Raw genomic sequence first — 21,704 nt, 5'->3', positions numbered from 1 at the left:
TTTGAAAGACAGTTTGCCTGTGCGTTATGCAAAGCTAAACATAGATTTACCATAAATCCAGCAATCACACTCCTGGTTATTTACTCAACACCCAAGAAAGGGTGAAATTGGGCCCAAAGGTGTAGAAGAATAAATGTGAAAGCAGAATTGTGTCAACTCTTTTAAATTCCTAACCATACACTCAGTGCATTTAAAAATTATCACAAATGAAATCCTGATACAGATGTCTCCAATGGTGTATTCTTCCATTTATTTCAGAATAAGTTACTTCAATCTTAAACTCTTCTGAATTATAAGAAAATGGCTTTTTATGAGATCACCAAAATCTTGATTATAAAATTTGACAAAGATGTCACTCACTCTGTAATTACAGAATAATTTCTCTCATAACATACTTATAAAAATCCTAAACAAGATAACAAAGCAAACTCACAGAATGATTTAACATTAAAAAGTATGTCAATGTTATTTACCATAAAAACTACAAAAAAGGTTAAAAAAGATTATCTCAAAATAAGTTTTTAAGATGCCTTTGCTTAATTCAATATCCATTCACAATTTTAAATCAATTATTAATATGTTAGGTGTGCAAAGAATTGTCTTTTATGAGATACAGACTATCTGCAAAAATCCAAGAGCATTCATACTTTGTGGTAAAATATTAAAACTCTTTCTTTCCTTCTACCCTCCTTCTTTTTCCACTTCTTCAGATAGTGCACAAAGGAAAAATCACTCCTACCATTTGTTTTTTTTTCCTTTTTTATTTTTTATTTATTTTTTAATTGTACTTTGGGTTCTAGGGTACATGTGCAGATCATGCAGGATTGTTGCATAGGTACATACATGGCAATGTGGTTTGCTGCCTCCATCCCCCCCGTCACCTACATCTGACATTTCTCCCCATGTTATCTCTCCCAGACCTCCCCACCCACCCCCGCCGTCCCTCCCTTGGCTACCCCCAACAGACCCCAGTGTGTGATGCTTCCCTCCCTGGAGTGTAAACTAGTTCAACGATTGTGGAAGACAGTGTGGCGCTTCCACAAGGACCTAGAAACAGAAATCCCATTTGACCCAGCAATCCTGTTACTGGGTATATACCCAAAGGGTTATAAACCATTCTGTTATAAAGACACATGCACATGTATGCTCATAGCAGCACGTTTACAATAGCAAAGACCTGGAACCAATCCAAATGCTCATCAATGATAGACTGGACAAGGAAAATGTGGCACATATACACCACGTAATACTGTGCAGCCATAAAAAACGATGAATTCGTGTCCTTTGTAGGAACATGGATGAATCTGGAAACCATCATTCTCAGCACACTGACACAAGAACGGAAAATCACACACCGCATGTTCTCACTCACAGGCAGCTGTTGAACAATGAGAACCATTACTTTTGTTCTACATCTCACTGTAGGCTTTAGCCAGGACAATATAACAAAAGAAACAAAACAAAAACAGAAAAACAGGGGAAAAAAAGAATAAAGAAGTAGACATCATGTACATAGAAAAGTAGAAAGAAAATTATTATAATTTGCATATAAGTGGTTATATAGTTAGAAATTTAAAAATCTATGAATTATAATAAATTTAACAAGATTGCTTTACGTACTGTTTTGCACTGTGCTTACAGGTGCTTTAGTAAGAAAGGTGAAAGCAGTAAACACACAGAACTCTGTGTCAGCATCTGGCAGTATTTAGCTGTCATGAGGCTTCCTGAAGGTAAGAATTAAATCAGTAGTTCATGTAAACTGTGCTGGTGTGCAATGTTAATGTCACCCGTCTCACTGCAATGTGAGTGCAACACGATGCTTTACAGGGCTGACAGTACTAGAGTGCGTTCTCATATTTTCAAATTAATGTAAATTCTATCTCATTTTAAATGTAGACATTTTATCACCAGCTTTTTTATCAGCAAGGGAGATTCTCTAGTCTTGGCAATAGCCTCAAGTCTGATTTCAACATTACCCAAATGGTAATGCTGAGAACCCACTCTTCTCAGCAAATGAAATTTTCATCTGTTTTTAAAGCAATCTACAGAGTATTTATCTCTCAGTTGCTTCATAAAAAAGAACTCCCAAGTGGTGATATAAATTATTTTCACACTACCACAGTGAGGTTTAATGACATTTTTAATAAATAACAATATCCTGTTTACATATAATAAAGTATTACCATTTATAGGGCTTCTGCTTTAGATTTATAAAAATGTACTAAATCCGTGATGAAAATCATGATTTATAATTGTTCTATTAATATTTCTGAAAGTATTTATGGTAAGAAAGGTTAGTGATTGCTGCTGGCACTGTGGTAGCAGAAAGTTAATGATTCTCTTGTCTTTTAGTGGAGTTAGACTGTAGTTCATGTGTAAAACAATACCTCCAGGCTGTGCTTTAAATGCTGAGCTCATTTATCTCTCATCAGTTAGGTAAATGAGATGCGGAAATGCTCCTGGTTTCTAAATAACTTTTTATACACTACTGAAAGCCTTAAAGGGTACTAAAATGCTTTCTCTCGTTAATGAAATTTCACTCATATAATCTGTTCCTTAGTCTAAGAGACTATTTTTTTTTTTTTTAGCCTCCTGGCAGGCTGCAGATTTCACACTAAGTATGCCAATGTTTATAAAGTTCACTTTTACTACATATTTACTTGTTTATATGAGGATAATTTCAAAATATATGTATCATAGTTATGTAAAGGGTTAACATTAGGGGTAGCTGAGTGAAAAGTATACTGAAACTCTTTATGCTGTCTTTTCAACTCTGGTAAATCTGAAATTATTTGAAAAGAAAAATCTAAAAAATTACACACCAAAATACTCTCCTTTTACCCCCTCCCCCAAGATAACAGTATCATTCTGATTAGTACATGTTTTTCTTATTTTATTATTGTAATGTGAAATGCTTTCAAATTTACATGTCCTGCATCTGTGACAAGAATAAGTTTTGAAATGTGTAGTCAAGAAGTTTATAAAGATTTCCACAAAAATATGCCTAAAAAGTAGCTACAACCCAAACATTCCAACTACCACCCTACACTTCTTTCTCATAAATCACTATCAATACCATGGTAGTTGAAGACCAAAAGTAAATAACATTGAGTTGAATGTCTCTGTGTAATCTATACTATGATCCTCAAGGGCATCCTTACTGTGCTGGAGAGAGCACAATGTCTTTCATTCACAGTAAGACAGAAGATTAATTTTATTGCTGTCCCTCAACCTTTTCATGATTTCTATTCCACAGACAAAAACTCTCAGGCAGAGAGACTCACATTAGAATTCACACCATCAGCTTTACCAGTCTCAGACCTTTAGACTCCAGACTAGTATGATGGCATTGGCTCTCCTGAGTCTTCGGATTGCTGATGACAAGCTGTGGGACTTAGTCTCCATAAGCCAAATCCCTATAAAAAAATTCTGTGTGTGTGTGTGTGTGTGAGTGTGTGTGTGTGTATCAGACAAGATGTACATAGATAGGTGAATGTGTGTTTGTATGTATGCATGTATATTGATATGATTCTATTTCTCTGGAGAACCCAGACCAATACTGAGATGATTAATAATTAAGTTATAATTAAAATAACTCTGAGCTTTTTTAATATGCTGTTTAAATATATTTGAATGAAATGGGTCAGAGATTGTTTTGGATTTTAAACCAAGGATGAGTTATAATTTGGTGTTTGTTATGATTTTCTTTGGAAAAGTGTTATGTCATTGAGTCAGTTAAAAGTGAAATTTACCCATAATCCTTGGTCAAGGGTTTTATAACCCTCCCATCTTTGAATTACTTATAACTTACTTTAGAATTATTGCTCCTCGTGTAACAGAGCTATAATTAATGAGGTTTACCAAGTCTATTTATTGAGTCTGTATATCTAGGGGGACATATATTTCCATATAGCATCTAATGTTCTAAAAATGCTTGTCTAGGTTATTGGGTTCCCACATCAGTCATTCTGTTTCCATATGGAATTCTGAAATTATCATGTCTATAATTTACTGTAATTTCAATTATAGTACGTACTGGTGGAATCACCTGACTTTTCTTATCTTTTTGCCTAAACATCCTTCTTAGGAATAATAACTTCTCAGGCCTGAGCTGAATTCCAGCATCCAGAGCTAATCTGAGTCAGGTAGATGAGCCTGTATCAATAAGACATGAAATTAGAAACTAATGGCAGACAGGAAAATATGAGCTCTTGGACAAAGAGGGACCTTCAAAGATGACAAAACTAAATCAAAGATGGAGATACAGTATAAAAATTAAAAAGCTGGCTTAGCTACAGCTACAGAGGACTTGCAATGATGTTCAGTGAGATTGATCAGAAAGCATCAAAGGTGCATAAGAAACTCATTCATTAAGAAACTCCCTGACAAAGGAATCCACTCATAAGACACTTGGGCTTTTACCCATGGATAGTGAAAGAGATAAGGTATGGCTTTGAAAATGATATTATTAAATATTGACCCTTCTAATATACTCAGCAAGACCTAATTGTGCATTAATTCTAACTTGCAGAATGTTTTGTTTTTCAGAAACAATAACATAAAGCAGTGAACATTAGTAAAATTTTAGGACAAACAGTATGAAAAGTATACAAGCGTATATAGCACTTTTTAATAGTTTTCCTTATTTAATTAAGAAAAAGAGCAAGAGTTATATTTCCTTAAGTGCCACTTTCTTTGACAACATGTTTTAATTAGTAAAAGAATGGTAGAATATGACAAATATAGAAGATAATTAATTCAGGCATAGAAACATGTTAAATGTTGTATCTAAAACTATTATTTATGAATTACTAATTTAGAAAATTTTGACATTGTGTTTAGGAATATTAAGCCTTTTAAGTAGTATTTCTTAATTTATAGTTACTTACACATTCCACTAAGTATGAAGATTTAGAAGAATATTGTTTAAAAATATAGATGACAAAGATAATAAAGTTGCACTGTTCATGTAGTTTTGGAACTCAGAGTAGGAAAACACCAACGTGAAATAGTAGAGTTTATTTCAATGTTTTAAAGTCCTGCAAGCTTCATTATGTAGCTATTAAAAAGCAATTTTTTGTTCATATTACTTTGACCATATCACCTTAGGCCTTCCAAGGGTGTTATCCTGCCAAGAAACAAATTAAGCATTTATTAGAAGGTCACTAAGGCATCATTACAGGAGTAATTGCTCAATATAGGTTCTCGCCATTCGTTCATTTATTACTCTCTCTGTCTCTTACAAGCTTTATAGAATCATGGATTTTTAATAAGTCTTGCACTCTGTGGTGATCTCAGATTTGGCATTGCTCCTATAATTTGTTTCCTTTTTGATTCTGACAGCTTGCTGTTTACAAAATGATAAGTTCTCCTTCCTACAAGAAAGCCTATAAAATGGCCTGAAAGATGGTATAAAATTGCTGGCAATGTAGAATATGGATTATTAACAATACTCATTCTTTGTCTTTTCTGTGACAATTACATTCCTTCTTGTCTTTATCATCTTACAATGTCCAAATTGTAAGTAGATTATGTAGCTTTATAGTAAACCACAATGCCATCCATAGGCTCATTCTGGAAAGCTTCTGTACTTTCCACTAGTGTGGAAACTGCCCAACATGGAACTCCCTCCACCCCTCACTAAAGGCCCTACCACTGTGGCTCAGACAAGTACTAATTTCCTGATGCATCATTATGTTCTTTTTTCACTTTTCTGAAAAGGAAACTCACTGACTTTACATATAAGGTTGTTATTATGCTACTAATTTTTTTTTTTGAGGCGGAGTTTCGCTCTTCTTACCCAGGCTGGAGTGCAATGGCGCGATCTCGGCTCACCGCAACCTCCGCCTCCTGGGTTCAGGCAATTCTCCTGCCTCAGCCTCCTAAGTAGCTGGGATTACAGGCACGAGCCACCATGCCCAGCTAATTTTTTGTATTTTTAGTAGAGACGGGGTTTCACCATGTTGACCAGGATGGTCTCGATCTCTCGACCTCGTGATCCACCCACCTTGGCCTTCCAAAGTGCTGGGATTACAGGCTTGAGCCACCGCACCCGGCCGCTACTAATTTTTATATGAAAATAATCTCCTTATGAGATAGTGCAGCATCTTTTCATACAGATGTAAATAAATGTGGTAAAACTAGTTTACACTCTCATTTTCTAAAGCATTAGCACTATTGCATGATAAACAGTGCCATTTTATACAAATATTATAATGTATAAAAATGATGTTTTAATGACTTCCTCTAAATTTCTTGAAATATGGGACTAGTTGCAATGTAAAAAGAATCCAAGCATAGACAGAGTAATGGTTTTATCATTAAGATTCTGTATCATACAGTACAAAGAAATTCTGTTGCTGTGCTTTGCATTTCAGAACATCAAACAGTTGAATACTGGTGGTATGCAGCTATGAATAATGCCTAAAGGTTCTCTTTAACTGTATGGTCTAGGTTGCTTTGAACAATGATATGTGAACAGATGCGACTTGTATTATTTATGAACTGAGACTTTTGAACCAGCCATAATCCATACATTTTTTTTCTCTGCCACAGTGATATGGTTTAGCTGTGTCCCCACCCAAATCTCATCTTGATTTATAGTTCCTATAATCTCCACAGGTCCTGGGAGGGACCTGGTGTGAGGTAATTTAATCATGGGGATGGTTACCTTCATGCTGTTCTCATTATAATGAGTGAGTTCTCACAAGATCTGATGGTTTTACAAGGGGCATTTCCCCCTTTGCTTGGCATTTCTCCTTCATGCCACTATGTAAAGAAGGACATGTTTGCTCCCCTTTCCAACATGATTGTAAGTTTCCTGAGGCCTCCCCAGCCATGTTGAACCTCTTTCCTTTGTAAATTATCCAGTTTTAGGTATGCCTTTATTAGCAGCATGAGAACAAACTAATACACAGTGACCAGGAAATATTCCAGAAAATATCTTCTTTCTCAGCCCAGGTCCCAAAATAAGAATAACTTAGAGAAGAGCCCTTAGCTAACCTGCATAGGACATAAAATGTGAGGAAAGAACTAACCTTCAGTGCTTACATCATTAAGTAGTTTGTTGTGCATCTTAACCTAGTATAAATGAATGTTCCCATAAGGGGAAACACTTAAATATGTGGTATTTGTTTAGGGTCTGACTGGTAGATAGTAAATAAATGATGACTGGACATTGGAAAGCAAGCAATCTATGCTATGTAGTGGTGAAAATGTTGGTAATATTGTTGCTGTGATATCTTGGAAGGCAGGTGAATAACTAATGAACCTTCAGCTTTGAGGGAAGAAGTTGGATGTGCAGGATTAGGAGCATATATTGATTGATACTGGCTATATTTGGTGATGTATTAAAAGAAAGAGATAAAAAGAGGAAATGATCAGTTTTCAAGTAGAAATGAAAGATAATACAGAAAATCACAAAATTAGGGATCTGTGATGTTGCAACAGGCAGATCCTTCTCAATTACCAAGTAAATAAGGTAAAATAAAAGTGATAGAAGGTATTTAAAATAATTTGAAAAATTATTGAGATGTCACTGAATATTGGATATTATTTCAATATGAATGAGATTTAAAATATTTGAAAATAATAAAATATTGCAAACAATTTGGACACTGAAGTCTATTTGAACCTCAGCCTTTCTGCTCAGATCCAATTAATGCTAGGAGTACAATAATGATACTTAAAAACTTCGAGTGGATTAAAGTGGTGTATATTAGGTCCATTCAACTGAACAAAAAAGCACAGGGAAAAAAAGGTCAAAGGTATCCTTTCCCACTGTATTAGTTTTTCATTGGCACTGTAACAAATTACTACTAACTTAATACTTTAAAACAGCACAGATGTGTTATTTTTACATCTCTCTTGGTCAGAAATGTAACATTGATCTTATTAGATTAAAGTCAAGCTATCAGCAGAACTGGTTTTTTTAGAAGTTCTGGAGAAGAATCTGTATCCTGACTTTTATAGCTTTTAGAAGCTGACCTAATTCCTTGGCTCAAGGTTCCCTTTTTAAAAACCTACAGTGGCCAGTTGGGTCTTTCTCAGGATCCTGACTTCTGCTTCTATTCTCACATCTTTTTATCTGACTCTGCCTATCCTGCCTTTGTTTTTCCTTTGAGGATTCTTGTGATTACATTGGTCCACCTGAATTATTCAGGACAGTCTTTCTGCCACAAGATCCTTAATCACATATAAAAAGTTCCTTCTGTTATATAAGGTAACATGACCAGAGGTTCATGGAATTAAGATGTGGATCTCTGGGAAGTCATTATTCTGCCTACCATAGTGAATAAATAATGAATGGATGTTGGAAAACATGAATAAAATCTATCTTTTGTAGTGGTGAAAATGTTGCTGAAGTTTTTGCTGTGACAACAAAACAGGACAATACCTAATGAACCTGTAGAGCTAGGAAAACAGGTTGGAATTTTCAGTATTGTATCCAAAGATTTATGTCCATTTCACATGCAAAATATATTCACCTTATTTATTCCAATATCCTTAAAAATCTCAACTCATTACAGAATCAACTTAAAGTTGAAAAAAATCTCATCTAAATTTTATTAGCTCAGAGTTTCAGATCTCATTATCCAGATAATTGAACTCAAGTATGGATCAGAATCTGGGTAAAATCCATCCACAGGGAAAATGTTTATCTTTAGACTTAATGAAACTGGAAAACAAGTTTTCTGCTCCTAAAATATAATGATGGGAGAGGAATAAGACACCAGTTATAGATACTCACATTCAAAAAGGAAGACAAGGGAAGAATAAAGGAGTTACCAATTCCAGTCTCAAAATCTCAGATGGAAAACTTGATTGAGTTTAAAGGCCTGAGAATAATCCCCTGAGACTACTGGTTCTGTCCTTATAATTGTCCTTCCTTTTTCATGAAAGGCAGCACAGTAGTTGAGTAGTTTTGCCAGCCTGTTTTCTGCTCTCAGAATTTTGGAAGACAACACCTTTTCATTACTTCATCTTTCTATTCCTTTCAGTCAAAGTTGGCTATGTTTCTGATGAGCCTGTTATACTCCTCAAAATTCTTCCATCCTATGCTCATCGCCTAATTCCAAAGCCATGTCTACAGTGTAGGTATTTGTTACAGCAGCAACTCCCTTCTTGTATGAAAATTGGTTTTCATTTCCTGTTGGAGCAAATGTTAGTTCTCCTTTCAGTTCTTTAAGGATTCTCCATACTGTCTTCCATAGTGGTTACATTCCCATCAGCAGTGTAAAAGTGTTTCCTAAAAAGGAAATATGAATGATGTGGTAAACCATATCCATCACAGCATCTATTGTTTTTTGATTTTTAAACTATGGCCATTCTTGCAGGAGCAAGGTGGTATCTCATTTCGGTTTTAATTTGCCTTTCCTTGATATTTAGTGATGTTGAGCATTTTTTTCATATGTTTGTTGGCCATTTGTATATCTTTTTTCAAGAATTATCTGTTCATGTTCTTTGCCCACTTTTTAATAGTATTATTTGTTTTTCTCTTCTCAATTCATTTGTGTTCCTTGTAGATTCTGGATTATTAGTCCTTTGTCAGATGCATAGATTATGAATATTTTCTCCCATTCTGTGGGTTGTCTGTTTACTCTGTGTATTATTTCTTTGGCTGTGCTGAAGCATTTAAGTTGAATTAAGTCCCACACATTTATCTTTTTTTTTTTTTTCACTTGCTTTTTGGTCATGAATTCTTTGCCTAAGAACATCTATAAGAGTTTTTCTGATGTTATCTTCTACAGTTTTTAGGTAAACTGGCCTCAGGTTTTAGGTTTAAGTATCTGACGCATCTTCAATTGATTTTGTATAAGTTGCGAGGTGAGGATCCAGTTTCATTCTTCTACATGTGGCTCGCCAATTATCCCAGCAACATTTGTTGAATAGGGTGTCCTTTCTATCACTTTATGTTTTTGCTTGCTTTGTCAAAATCAGTTGCCTATAATCATTTGGGTTTATTTATGGGTTCTCTGTCCTGTTTCCATTGGTCTGTGTGCTGATTTGTTTTTTTTTTTTTTTTTACCAGTACTGTTCTGTTTTGGTTCTCTCTTCTGTTCCATTGGTCTGTGTGCTGATTTTTTTTTTTTTTTTTAACTAGTACTGTTCTGTTTTGATAACAATAGCCTTTCAGTATAGTTTGAAGTTGGGCATTATAATGCCTCCAGATTTGTTCTTTTTGGTTAATTTTGCTTTGGCTATGCAAGCTCTTTTTTGGTTCCATATTGATTTAAAAAATTTTTTTCTAGTTCTGTGAAGAATGATGATGGCATGTGGCAAATAAGAAAGGAGGAATTATCTACAGGTTAGAGCTAGAGCATAAGAGACTGATGAGGCCTTCAATGGAGAATTAGGGCCTAATTATGATACATTTCATAATCAAGTGTAGAGGACGTTGCATCGTAGGCAAACAGGTCACAGATTTTCCATGCATAAGTGACTTACGCATGGAAATCTAGAACTAAAAGACTGCTGCTTCTTTCATCATTTTCCATTAAATGGAATATTTACTGTGAGTTTCCATTTGATGCTTCATCATCATATATTAAGAGCATTGGAAGCAGACAAATTGAATTTTAAGTTTATAGATTTCTGTACCAAGAGGAATGGCATCCAAATCAAATGAAAAGACAACTGATCATCATGCTTAGACATTAGACTTTGTGACTGATGCAGAGATTAAGTAGAATTTTTGGTTTGTCCTCATGCTCTGAAATGTAAAAAAGGGGCATAAACTGCATATTTAGTAACCCAAAGGGCAAATTGTTATAGTCTTTGATGTTACCTGAAAACACTCCTGCTTCTTTTCCTTGGCGAATTGATAGGCTTACACTTACTTTCTACTTTGAATTTGGGAATGGTCATATTTCTTGATTCGACCAGAAAAAGTGCAGGGAGTGCATGAGTCACTTCAAGATGGACATTTAGCCAAGTTATCACACTAAACTCTCTCTTCCTTCTGAGGTGGAAATGATTTTCCAGTTAGTGGCTGTTTTACCACTTTGGGTCCACAGTGAAGGTAGCTTGGTGCAAGAGCCCCTAGCTAAATTATACGGGACATGAGGTATGAACAAAAATGAGCAGGAAAGAAAACTTTGCGGCTTGAATTGCTGAGACTTTAAGGCTTTTGTTTGTCTTTTGTAACTGTAGCATGATAGAGCTCATGCAAATATCATTGAAAAATATCATTTTAATTTTTCATATGAGACCACATGGGACAATAAAAATAATCAGTGTGTCCTTGTCAGTCATCTCAATGGGCTACCTCAAGTTGATTTGAAATCTGAGGGTAGACTGAAAAAAATTTAGGTTTTTGAAAAATACATGTGTAGTTTATAAAATATGGGTCATAATATATTTCAAATCTACTTGCTAAGATGTCAGTAGTTATGTTTGTATAGTTTGCCTTTTTCAGATCCAGTTTTCTCACTGCTTCTGAGCCATAATTCTTTGCAGTTGAGAGAATTTTTAAAATTTACCTACATAAAAATATTAGATATTATAAATTTATTTTGATTTTTTGCTGCAAAATAAAAATTGAGTTTTCCTTTTCTCATCCAAATTGATATGTTTTCAAATATAATGCTTGATATCTTACATTTCCATATTCCTCTGATTCTGATGACAGATAGAAATGATCAGCCTATTTCCAGCTCAACAGTTTCTTATTAAAGACAATAAATGACTTCTTATTGTGTTAGCTGTGGATTCAACTTTTATGTTAAAAACATGTGATTCAAATTTCTGCTTTATCTTCACTCCAGGTCCTGACAACCACTGTTTACTCTCTGCTTTCCAGTGTTCAATTTATTTTATTTTTAATTTTTATTTTATTTGTATGAATGTATGAGGTGAAGTGTAATTCTGTCACATGGATATATTGCATAGTGGTGAATTCAGAGCTTTTAGTGTGTCTGTCATCAGAATAACATATATTGTACCTGTTAAGTAGTTTCTTGTTTTTCACCCTTCACAGCCTCCAACTCTTCCAAGTTTACATTGTTATCATTCCACACTCTATGTCCATGAGTATTCATTATTTAGTTTCTACTTATATGGTAATTGACTTTCTGCTTCTGTGTTATTTCACTTTCAGCCTTCAGTTCCATCCATGTTGCTGCAAAACACATGATTTCATTCTTTCTCATGGCTGAATAGTATTCTATTGTATGTGTACACAACACATTTTTTAAAAATATAGTAATCCTTTGATGTACACATACAGTGATTCCATATTTTGCTATTGTGAGTAGTGCAGCATGAACATATGAGTTGAAGTATCCTTTTGAAGTAATAATTTCTTTCCCTTTGGGTAATTACCCAGTAGTGGGATTGCTGGATCATATAGTAGTCCTATTTTTAGTTCTTTGAGAAATCACCTCACTTTTTTCCATAAAAGTTGTACTAATTTACATTCTCACTAACAGTGTATAAATATTCCCTTTTACCTGCATTCTTGCAAACTTCTGTTAATTTTTGTTTTTTTAAAATAATTGTTATTGGTATAAAATGTTACCCCACTGTGGTTTTCATTTGCATTTCTCTAATGATTAGGGATAATGACCTGTTTTTACTGTGCTTGTTGGCCATTTGTGTATCTTTAGCAAAATGTCTGTTCATGTCCTTTGTCCATTATTTAATGAGACTATTTATTTATTTATTTGGATAAGTTCTGTGATTTTCTTGTCAATTTTGACCATCAATCCTCTGTCAAAGGTATAGTTTTGCAAACAGCTTTTATTCTGTAGACTGTCTGTTCATTCACTCTATTGATTATTTCTTTGGATGTATACCAAATGTATCTAGTAGACGTTTCTGGAATATTTTATCCAACGATTGAATATAAATTTTTATCATAAGAACATGTAACTTTCTCCAAGATACATAATATGTAAGGTTAAAACAAATCTCAAAAAATTTTAAAAAATCAAAATAAGTATCTTCTCAGATTATAGCAGAATATACTAGAAATTAATACCAAGAGGAACTTCAGAAACTATAAAAATATATGGAAATTAAATAACATGCTCCTGAACAATTTTTGAGTGAATGAAGAAATAAAGACCAAATTTAAACATCTTTTTGAAATGAATGAAAGTGGAAATACAACATACCAAAATTTCTGGGATACAGCAAAAGCAGTGCTAAAAGAAAAGTTTATAGCATTAAATGCCTACATTAGAAAAGAATAAGTCAACAACCTAACCTCACTCCTCAAGGGAGTAGTAAAACAAGAATGAACCAAACTCAAAGTCGGCAGGAGAAAAGAAATAACAAAATGAGCAGAGCTAAATGAAATTGAGACCAAAAACAGAATATGAACGATAAACATAACATAAAATCAATTTTCAAAAGCATAAAATGGATTAACTGCTAGCTAGACCAACCAAGAAAAGAATAGATGATCTGAATAAACAAAATCAGAAAATCAAAAAGGAGACATCACAGACTACTATGAGCAACTACAGGCTAACAAACTAGAAAACCTAGGAAAAATGAATAAACTCCTGGAAACACAAAACTACCCAAGCACAAACCAAAAAAAATAGAACTCCTGAACTGATCAATAATGAATGAGATTAAATCTGTCATAAGAAATCTTCCAAAAAAATAATAAAATCCCAGGACCAGGTGGATTCCCAGTTGAGTTTTTCCAAACATACAAATAACTGATATTAATCCTCCCAAAATTGTTCCAAAGAATATGGGAGGAGGGACTTCTTCCTAACCCATCCTGTGAGTCCAGTATCATCCCAATACCAAAACTAGATGAGGACAACAACAAACTGCAGACCAATATCCTGGACGAATATAGACAGAAAATCCTGGACATAATACCAACAAAATAATTCAGTGGCACATCAAATCGATAATACACCGTGTATTTGTTTATTTTAGAAACCTTATTTTAGACTGTACTGAAAGATTACTTATCAGCATCCTATAGTCACCAGTCAAGACTACATGTTAGTTGTTTTATTTTTTCGTGTTAGTTTTATCATTTTTTTAATGGGTTTTGTTGAAAGCTGTGAAGGAAAAGAATTTAAAAATCTTTCTTCCTTGGTTCTACCATAGTTATCTCTTGGAATTAAACCCAAAAGTATTAAAAAACCATTAATAAGCAGAGATTTTGCTCTTGAGCATATAAAGGTGTTAAATAAATTCATCTGTGTTTCATAGAAAATCCCAGACTGAAGATAGTAGTGATTTTATTAAAGTTGTTTCACAACTTATAAAAGTATAAGTAAAAGATGTTAGTTCAATATATATAGGAGAACAAATTATTTTTAAGCATGAAGAATATGCTTATATTCTATCATTTGAAATACCACTTGTAAATTCTTTTACATCTCTCTATCTGAATCCTAAAGTTACTTTCTAAATTCTCAATATTTATTTGGTCATGGTGGAATTATTAAATTAAGAAATTAACTTTTTATTTTAAAATTTAGATATCAGCAAAGTCAGATTTTTTTTATTATTTCTAGGTAAGAACTTAAAGAAGTTTCTATGCAGAAGCTCTCTCTTTGCCTGCTGCCATCCACATGAGATGTGACTTGCTCCTCCTTGCCTTCTGCCATGATTCTGAAGCCTCCTCAGCCATGTGGAACTGTAAGTCCAATGGAACTCTTTCTTTTGTAAATTGTCCAATTTGGGTATGTCTTTATTAGCAATGTAAAAAATATTAGTCCGTTTTCATGCTGCTGATGAAGACACATGGCTGGGGAGTCTTCACAATTGTGACAGAAGGCAAGGAGGACCAAATCACATCTTGCGTGGATGGCAGCAGGCAAAGAGAGCTTGTGCAGAGAGACTTCTGTTTTTAAAACCATCAGATCTCAGGAGACCCATACACTCTCATGAGACCAGCATGGGAAAGACCCACCCCCATGAATCAATCATCTCCCACCAGGTCCCTCTCACAACATGTGGGAATTACGGGAAATACAAAATGAGATTTGAGTGGGGACACAGAGGCAAACCACATTATTCTTCATATAATTATTCATATATTTTTATTCAGATACTGAGAATAGGCTCAGTGATTTACTTGGCATACTGAAAGTCACACAGTTGTTGGTAAGTGATGGTAAGTCATGGAGCTAGAATTCCAGCCCACTCTGTTTTATTCAAAACCCAATTCTGCTGACTGCTATGCCTTGATTCCCCCTTTATCATTATTGAAAAATAAGTTTTTAAAAATATTGAACCTGTTCAGCATGCTATGTTATTAATAGCTCAAAATTCAATTCTTACCATATTATTTCAATATAAAACAATATAGTACTAATATCTACCACTTAATGTATAATTAATAGATAACAGCTTCTGTACTATGTGATATAATATGCACTCTTAAATCTTAATATTTTTAATTACCATTTGAAGAAGTAGATAGTGGTTTTTATTCACATTTTACAGATGAGAAAAACAGCCTCGAGATGGGAATATATTATTCTTGGCTAGCAAATGGCATAGATATGATTTAAATACAGAGCTTTCTGACTCTAAAAGTATTTACCACTTTAGTTTCTTGCTTGTTGGTTTCATGAAGTTATATATCACTTAATAATTCTCACAATGAGAGAAACATATTCCCTTTTGGAGGCTGAGGCAGGTGGATCACTTGAACCCAAAAGTTTTAGACAATCCTGGGCAACATGGCGAAACCCCATGATTGTAAAAACTACAAAAATTAGCCAGGCACTGTGGCCTGTCCCTGTATTCCCAGCTACCCAGGAGGCTGAGAACAAAGGATCACCAGGGCTGAGGAGGTTGAGGCTGCAGTGGGTCATGATTACGCTACTGCACTGCAGCATGAGCAACAGAGTGGGACCCTGTCTTAAAAAGACAAGCAAACAAAACAAACAAACCAAAAAACCTGCACCAAACGAAAACATATGCAAGAACTGAGAGAGGAAGTTCCAGACATGAAACAAACTGAATACTCTGACGGATAGTTGCTAATAAGCCAAAATTCCTTAAATCAAGATTTTCTGAGCTGTATATTTGTGTTAAATTCAAAGACTAATATTAAGTGCAAAAATCACAAGCATTCCTATACACCAGTAACAGACTTAAAGAGAGCCAAATCAAGAACGAACTGTCATTCACAATTGCTACAAAGAGAATAAAATACCTAGGAATACAACTAACAAGGAACATAAAGGACCTCTTCAAGGAGAGCTACAAGCCACTGCTCAATGAAATAAGAGAGGATACAAACAGATGGAGAAGCATTCCATGTTCATGGTTAGGAAGAATCAACATCGTGAAAATGGCCATACTGCCCAAAGTAATTTACAAATTCAATGCTATTCCCATCAAGCTACCAATGACCTTCTTTACAGAACTGGAAAAAAACAGCTTAAACTTCATATGGAACCAAAAGAGAGCCCGCATAGCCAAGTCAATTCTAAGCAAAAAGAACAAAGCAGGAGGCATCACACTACCAGACTTCAAACTATACTACAAGGCTACAGTAATCAAAACAGCATGGTACTGGTACCAAAACAGAGATATAGACCAATGGAACAGAACAGAGGCCTCAGAGGAAATACAACATATCTACAACCATCTGATCTTCAACAAACCTGACAAAAACAAGCAAAGGGGAAAGGATTCCCTGTTTAATAAATGGTGTTGGGAAAACTGGCTAGCCATGTGCAGAAAGCAGAAACTGGACCCCTTCCTGACATCTTACACCAAAATTAACTCCAGATGGATTAAAGACTTAAACATCAGATCTAACATCATAAAAACCCTAGAAGAAAATCTAGGCAAAACCATTCAGGACATAGGTGTAGGCAAGGATTTCATGACCAAAACGCCAAAAGCAATGGCAACAAAAGCCAAAATAGACAAATGGGACCTAATCAAACTCCACAGCTTCTGCATGGCAAAAGAAACAGTCAGTAGAGTGAATCAGCAACCAACAGAATGGGAAAAAATTTTTGCAGTCTACCCATCTGACAAGGGGCTGATATCCAGAATTTACAAAGAACTAAAACAGATCTACAAGAAAAAAAACAAACAAGCCCATTCAGAAATGGGCGAAGGATATGAACAGACACTTTACAAAAGAGGATTTGAAAGTTTAAGACACCCAGTGGATGACATGGCCCGGTGATTTGGAGTTTTGGTCATCTATAAACGTGTGGGTGCAAAATGGCATACTAGAGACGTAGGTAATCACCCAAACATCTGTGTCAGTAGGCTACTTGGTTCAGTAGTTATAAAAAATTATGGAGCTAAACTGCCTGGGTTCAAACCTCTTTATAGGTAAGTGACCTTACACTTTTCTATTTATGCCCCAGATTTCTTCATCTGTAAAATTGGTATGATAATAATAACAATAAAGGTTCACAGATGATTGGTATTAGAATTAAATGAGTAATGTCTGAAAAAATATGTGGAATTACATATGGAACAAATATTTGCTAAATAAATAAATAAAAATAAAGTCTTCATTGATGACCCGGAGTGGAAGTGGTCTCTCTGTCTTCTTTCTTCTGAATATATTGGAGTCCACTCATGGACGTTACCAGATTACCCTTCCTTTTAATCACTTATTCACATACCTTTTTGTTATGGTAGGTTTTAAGCTTCTTAAGAAGAGAGATTTGTTTTTCCTACAGTCTCAGAATATTGCCCAATAAGACTCATGCATAAGAGAATCAATGACTCTCTAGAGGCAGGAGTGTGACTTCTATTTCCTTTCATGAATGGGAACATTGCTGATCATTGTAACAATATTACACCATCTGTCAGAATACAGTGACAGTTAACACGGGTGGAAATTGCTACCTTCTGATGTAATCATTTAGTGCTTTCTATGTGTATGGTAGATGAAGCAATATGCCTACAAAGTTGTCTGTGTCCTAATCACTAGAAACTTACATGGCAAAGAGGACTTTAAAAATGTGATTAAATTAAGAACACTGAGATGAGAGATCATCCTGGATTATCCAGGTGGGCCCAATATGATCACAAGGATCCTCATAAGAGGGATACGATAGAAGCAGAGTTCAGAGAGGTGCTATTGCTGGTGAGGAAAATGTGCCAGGGGATGCAGGGAGCCTCTACAGGCTGAAAAGAAAAAGGAATAAATTCTGTCTTGGCGTCTCCATAATAAAATCACTCCTGCTCACATACTAATTTTCAGATTTTTGACCTCAAGAACTATGTATGCTACATTTGTGTCATTTCACACCACTAAATTTATGGCAAGTTTCTACAACAGCAATTGAAAATGTATAAAATCTGCTTCTGGAATAAAAGAAAATTTTAGAAAAAAAGATCAAAAGAAAAGAAAGAAACAGGATGCTTTACTATAAATAAAATCTCTGGTTGGTGTGAATAAAGGAGCCAAAAATTATAAGACAGAAGAACTGATTATCACAACTGATGATGGGCAGGAAATAACATGGATTGTTGCAAACAAAAATTTAAAACAAGTACATTAAGTATTTTCTTCTTAGAAGTTAGTAGAAGTTTATATAAAAATTACTTTAGTATGAGCATGGTAATGTAATAAAAATAAAATCAATTTGGTTTATAAAGAAAATGAAATAAAATTAATTGATTATAAAAATGCAGGTGTCACAAACCAAGTGCAGAGTTTCTTTTTATAAACACAATATTGGAAATGGTAAGTAAACGTTTTAAATTTTTATTATAAACTATAATATGTAAATGTTTCTATACATGCCTCTCTTCCCTTGCCTGCTGTCTCTGATACCCGATTTCAAACTGAAGCAATTGTATTTAGGGTTGTTGTGAAGGGATAGCAAACAGAACAGCGCTGGAGGAGATGATACTGTCAGTCTTGTTTTAATAAAGTGTCTTCAGAAATGCTGAACAGAAGCTTTAATAGCATTCCTGGCAATAACCATCTCTGTTCCCCATGTATTTTGAATCAGATTTAATTTGAATTAAATAGAAATAAAAACTCTTTACCATTACACCCTAATGACTGTAATTTTCTCTCAAGCTGTTAACTTACAGACACAGTGTGCTGCACCTTCGAAAGAACATCCCTATGCTTTTTAAAATTGAGTCTCAAGACTAATGTTTTAAAAACTAACTTATGCTCAAAGGATGAACTTAACTTTAATACCGGGAATTAATATTGAATACAAGCCTTTCTAACTTCTTCAAAAGAACAGAAATTTCCAATTTAGATGGCTTCCTTTCATTACAATAATTCTAGCTGGTCTATTGATATCACCCAGTTTGTCTTTTTCAGGGCTGTAATACTCCTGTCAGCATCTCTGTGTGGAGCATTTAACTCACCACATAGCTGTAACCCTGATTGCCAGAACCAAAATGTCTCTCCATTATGACTTCAAGGAGCTCAAGTGTCTGGTTCCAGATGGTATGCAAATTGGTCCCTTTCCACAGATACAGATGTCACCATGCCCAGAGTTTGTTCGAGTGTCTACATCCACCCCTGCTGGGAGTATAATTTGCTGGAATAACTCTTTGGCTTACCTGCCAATGATCTGCAGGACGTTGACTCATTCCCAGATGACAGCTTTTAAAAATACATCTTTATATGTATCAGAATGACAAAGAACCAAGATTCAAAATTGAGGCTGAACATACATTTTTTAAATATATGTGCTGAATGAAACATACACTAGTTGAAAAAAGAAATTTGCTAACAAATTAGGATGTTTGCTAAAATGACATTTCACCAAAATTAGAGCTCTAACGTATCTTTCCTCTTCTTGTCTAGAAGAATATCAGTTGTTCATGGCAAATAAACCAGGGGAACTGTTTGCTCCCGTGTACCACTTCTTTCATATGTAAAGGAAGGCAGGAATGAAAGGAAGAAGCATCAGTGTTAATGAAAGTTACTTGGCCTACCTAAAGATTTTTAGAATCAATAGCTGAATTTAAGCCCTATATCCTAAGTTTTCCCTTTGTTAACATCTAAAATATATATCCACTTTTAAAGATATTTCTTTTGTTCCAGTTCTAGCCTATGGAATGCTGGAGTAGGATAATAATTTTTTTTTCTATTTCCATGCACTTTATGGTCATCCTATGACCTAACAGATTATTAAAATAATTATATATTCAAAAATAGGAAGAAAATTTTAGTGTAAGACTAATATACCTGGGAAGATAAATCAGCTCCAAAATAAAAGTGTTGATACTACAGACCAATAAAAAATAGTTTAAAATTGTTTACAATTTAAAATTCTCCATATCACTGTCTCCTTTATTTAAAAAACACATAAAGTCTGAGAGTATTTTAGAGACCCAAGCATAATCCTGGGAGTGAAATGTAAAGCTACAACAGAAGTCTAATTATATTTTCTGTGTTCTTATCATTTCTCTAAAATATGCTTCAGTCTTTAGCATGGACCTTAGTCTTCAGCATGGACAAATAAAGCATATAATTATGCTTTTGCCAGGGTTGTAAAATTTGCCATCTCACTAAATTATTGCAATGCCACCAAAATATTTTTAGAAATTATCATAGAGAAAATCCAACAATTATATCCTACACTTAAGCCAATAGATTGGTGTACAGACATCTCTTAGTGGAATTTGTATGCTAGTTTAAATTTGAGGTATAATATTTGGTATTTAGGAAGAAATGAATCACTATGTTTGTATGGAAACTATGAACTTAGTCCCATTTTATAAAGAATATGTCTAGAAAGAATTAACTCAATAAATATATTTTTTAATTTCATAAGCAAAAACAATATTCTTTTATTTGGATATTTAAACTACTATACATTATTGATGCTAAAAATGATCTACTGTAAGTACAGTATATTTTTTCAAACAGTCAAAACATATCTAATAAAATAAATCACAGTTAAGAGATTAAAAGAACAATGTCGGGCTTGGTGGCTCATGCCTATAATCCTAGCTCTTTGGGAGGCTGAGGCAGGCAAATCACTTGAGGTCAGGAGTTCAAGATCAGGCTGGCCAACAAGTTAAAATCCTGTCTCTACTTAAAACACAATAATTAGCCAGGCATGGTGGCACATGCCCGAAATCTCAGCTACTTGGGAGGCTGAGGCATGAGAATCACTTGAACTCAGAAGAAGGTGGAGACTGCAGAGAGCCAAGATTCCACCGCTGCACTCCAGACTGGCAACACAGCAAGACTGTCGTCCTGCCCCCCTGGAAAAAGGTAAAATTCTACTAATGGATTAGGAAAAAACAAACACCCAGGTTTCTAGTCTAATTTCTAATTTCATATGAGCTAAAGGTAAATTATTTGATTTTATAGTAAGACTGTAGGAAACTCTGAGAGTCTTAACTTACTTATCTGTAAATTGTAGAAAACAGCGGCCTGAAGAAGTCGATAGACACATTACGGTGTTAGACCAACCATAAGTACTTAGTGATTTTTAGCTATGGTGATGTTGATGATGATGGAGTATCATAGATATCTAATAACACTACATCTATAACAGATGTTTTTGTCCATTTGACTTTAATACATGATCATTCTTATTTTAAAATACCATCTTTTGGATGGTTCTGCTTTCTTTGCCTCACTGTCAAACATATTTTTGTGGCTTTTAGACTCCTTACTAAAGTACATGAATGTCCCTTTACTGCCTTTCTTAATAGGACTTAGGCAGCTCTGGCTGAAAGTACATGTAAATTTATATTGTGCCCTCACTTTCTATGTCTTTTTTAATTTCACATTTTAGTGTCCTATTTTTCAG

The 21,704-nt window shown here is 34.5% G+C and overlaps 1 long non-coding RNA gene across 2 annotated transcripts in view; it reads left to right on the top strand.

Moving 5' to 3' along the window:
* The window catches only part of LOC141580045 (uncharacterized), a 159,753-nt gene extending 142,940 nt beyond the window's left edge, over nt 1-16,813 (top strand). For both annotated transcript variants that reach the window (XR_012512036.1, XR_012512035.1), the window contains one exon: nt 1,642-16,813. This is a non-coding gene — a long non-coding RNA (uncharacterized LOC141580045). The remainder of the gene's footprint in view (nt 1-1,641) is intronic.
* Nucleotides 16,814-21,704: the final 4,891 nt, after the last annotated feature.

This window comes from Saimiri boliviensis, chromosome 10 (assembly GCF_048565385.1).
Source record: "Saimiri boliviensis isolate mSaiBol1 chromosome 10, mSaiBol1.pri, whole genome shotgun sequence".
Taxonomy (NCBI): Eukaryota; Metazoa; Chordata; class Mammalia; order Primates; family Cebidae; genus Saimiri; species Saimiri boliviensis.
Note: the sequence above shows the minus strand (reverse complement) of the source record. Positions and strands in the feature narration are given on the sequence as shown.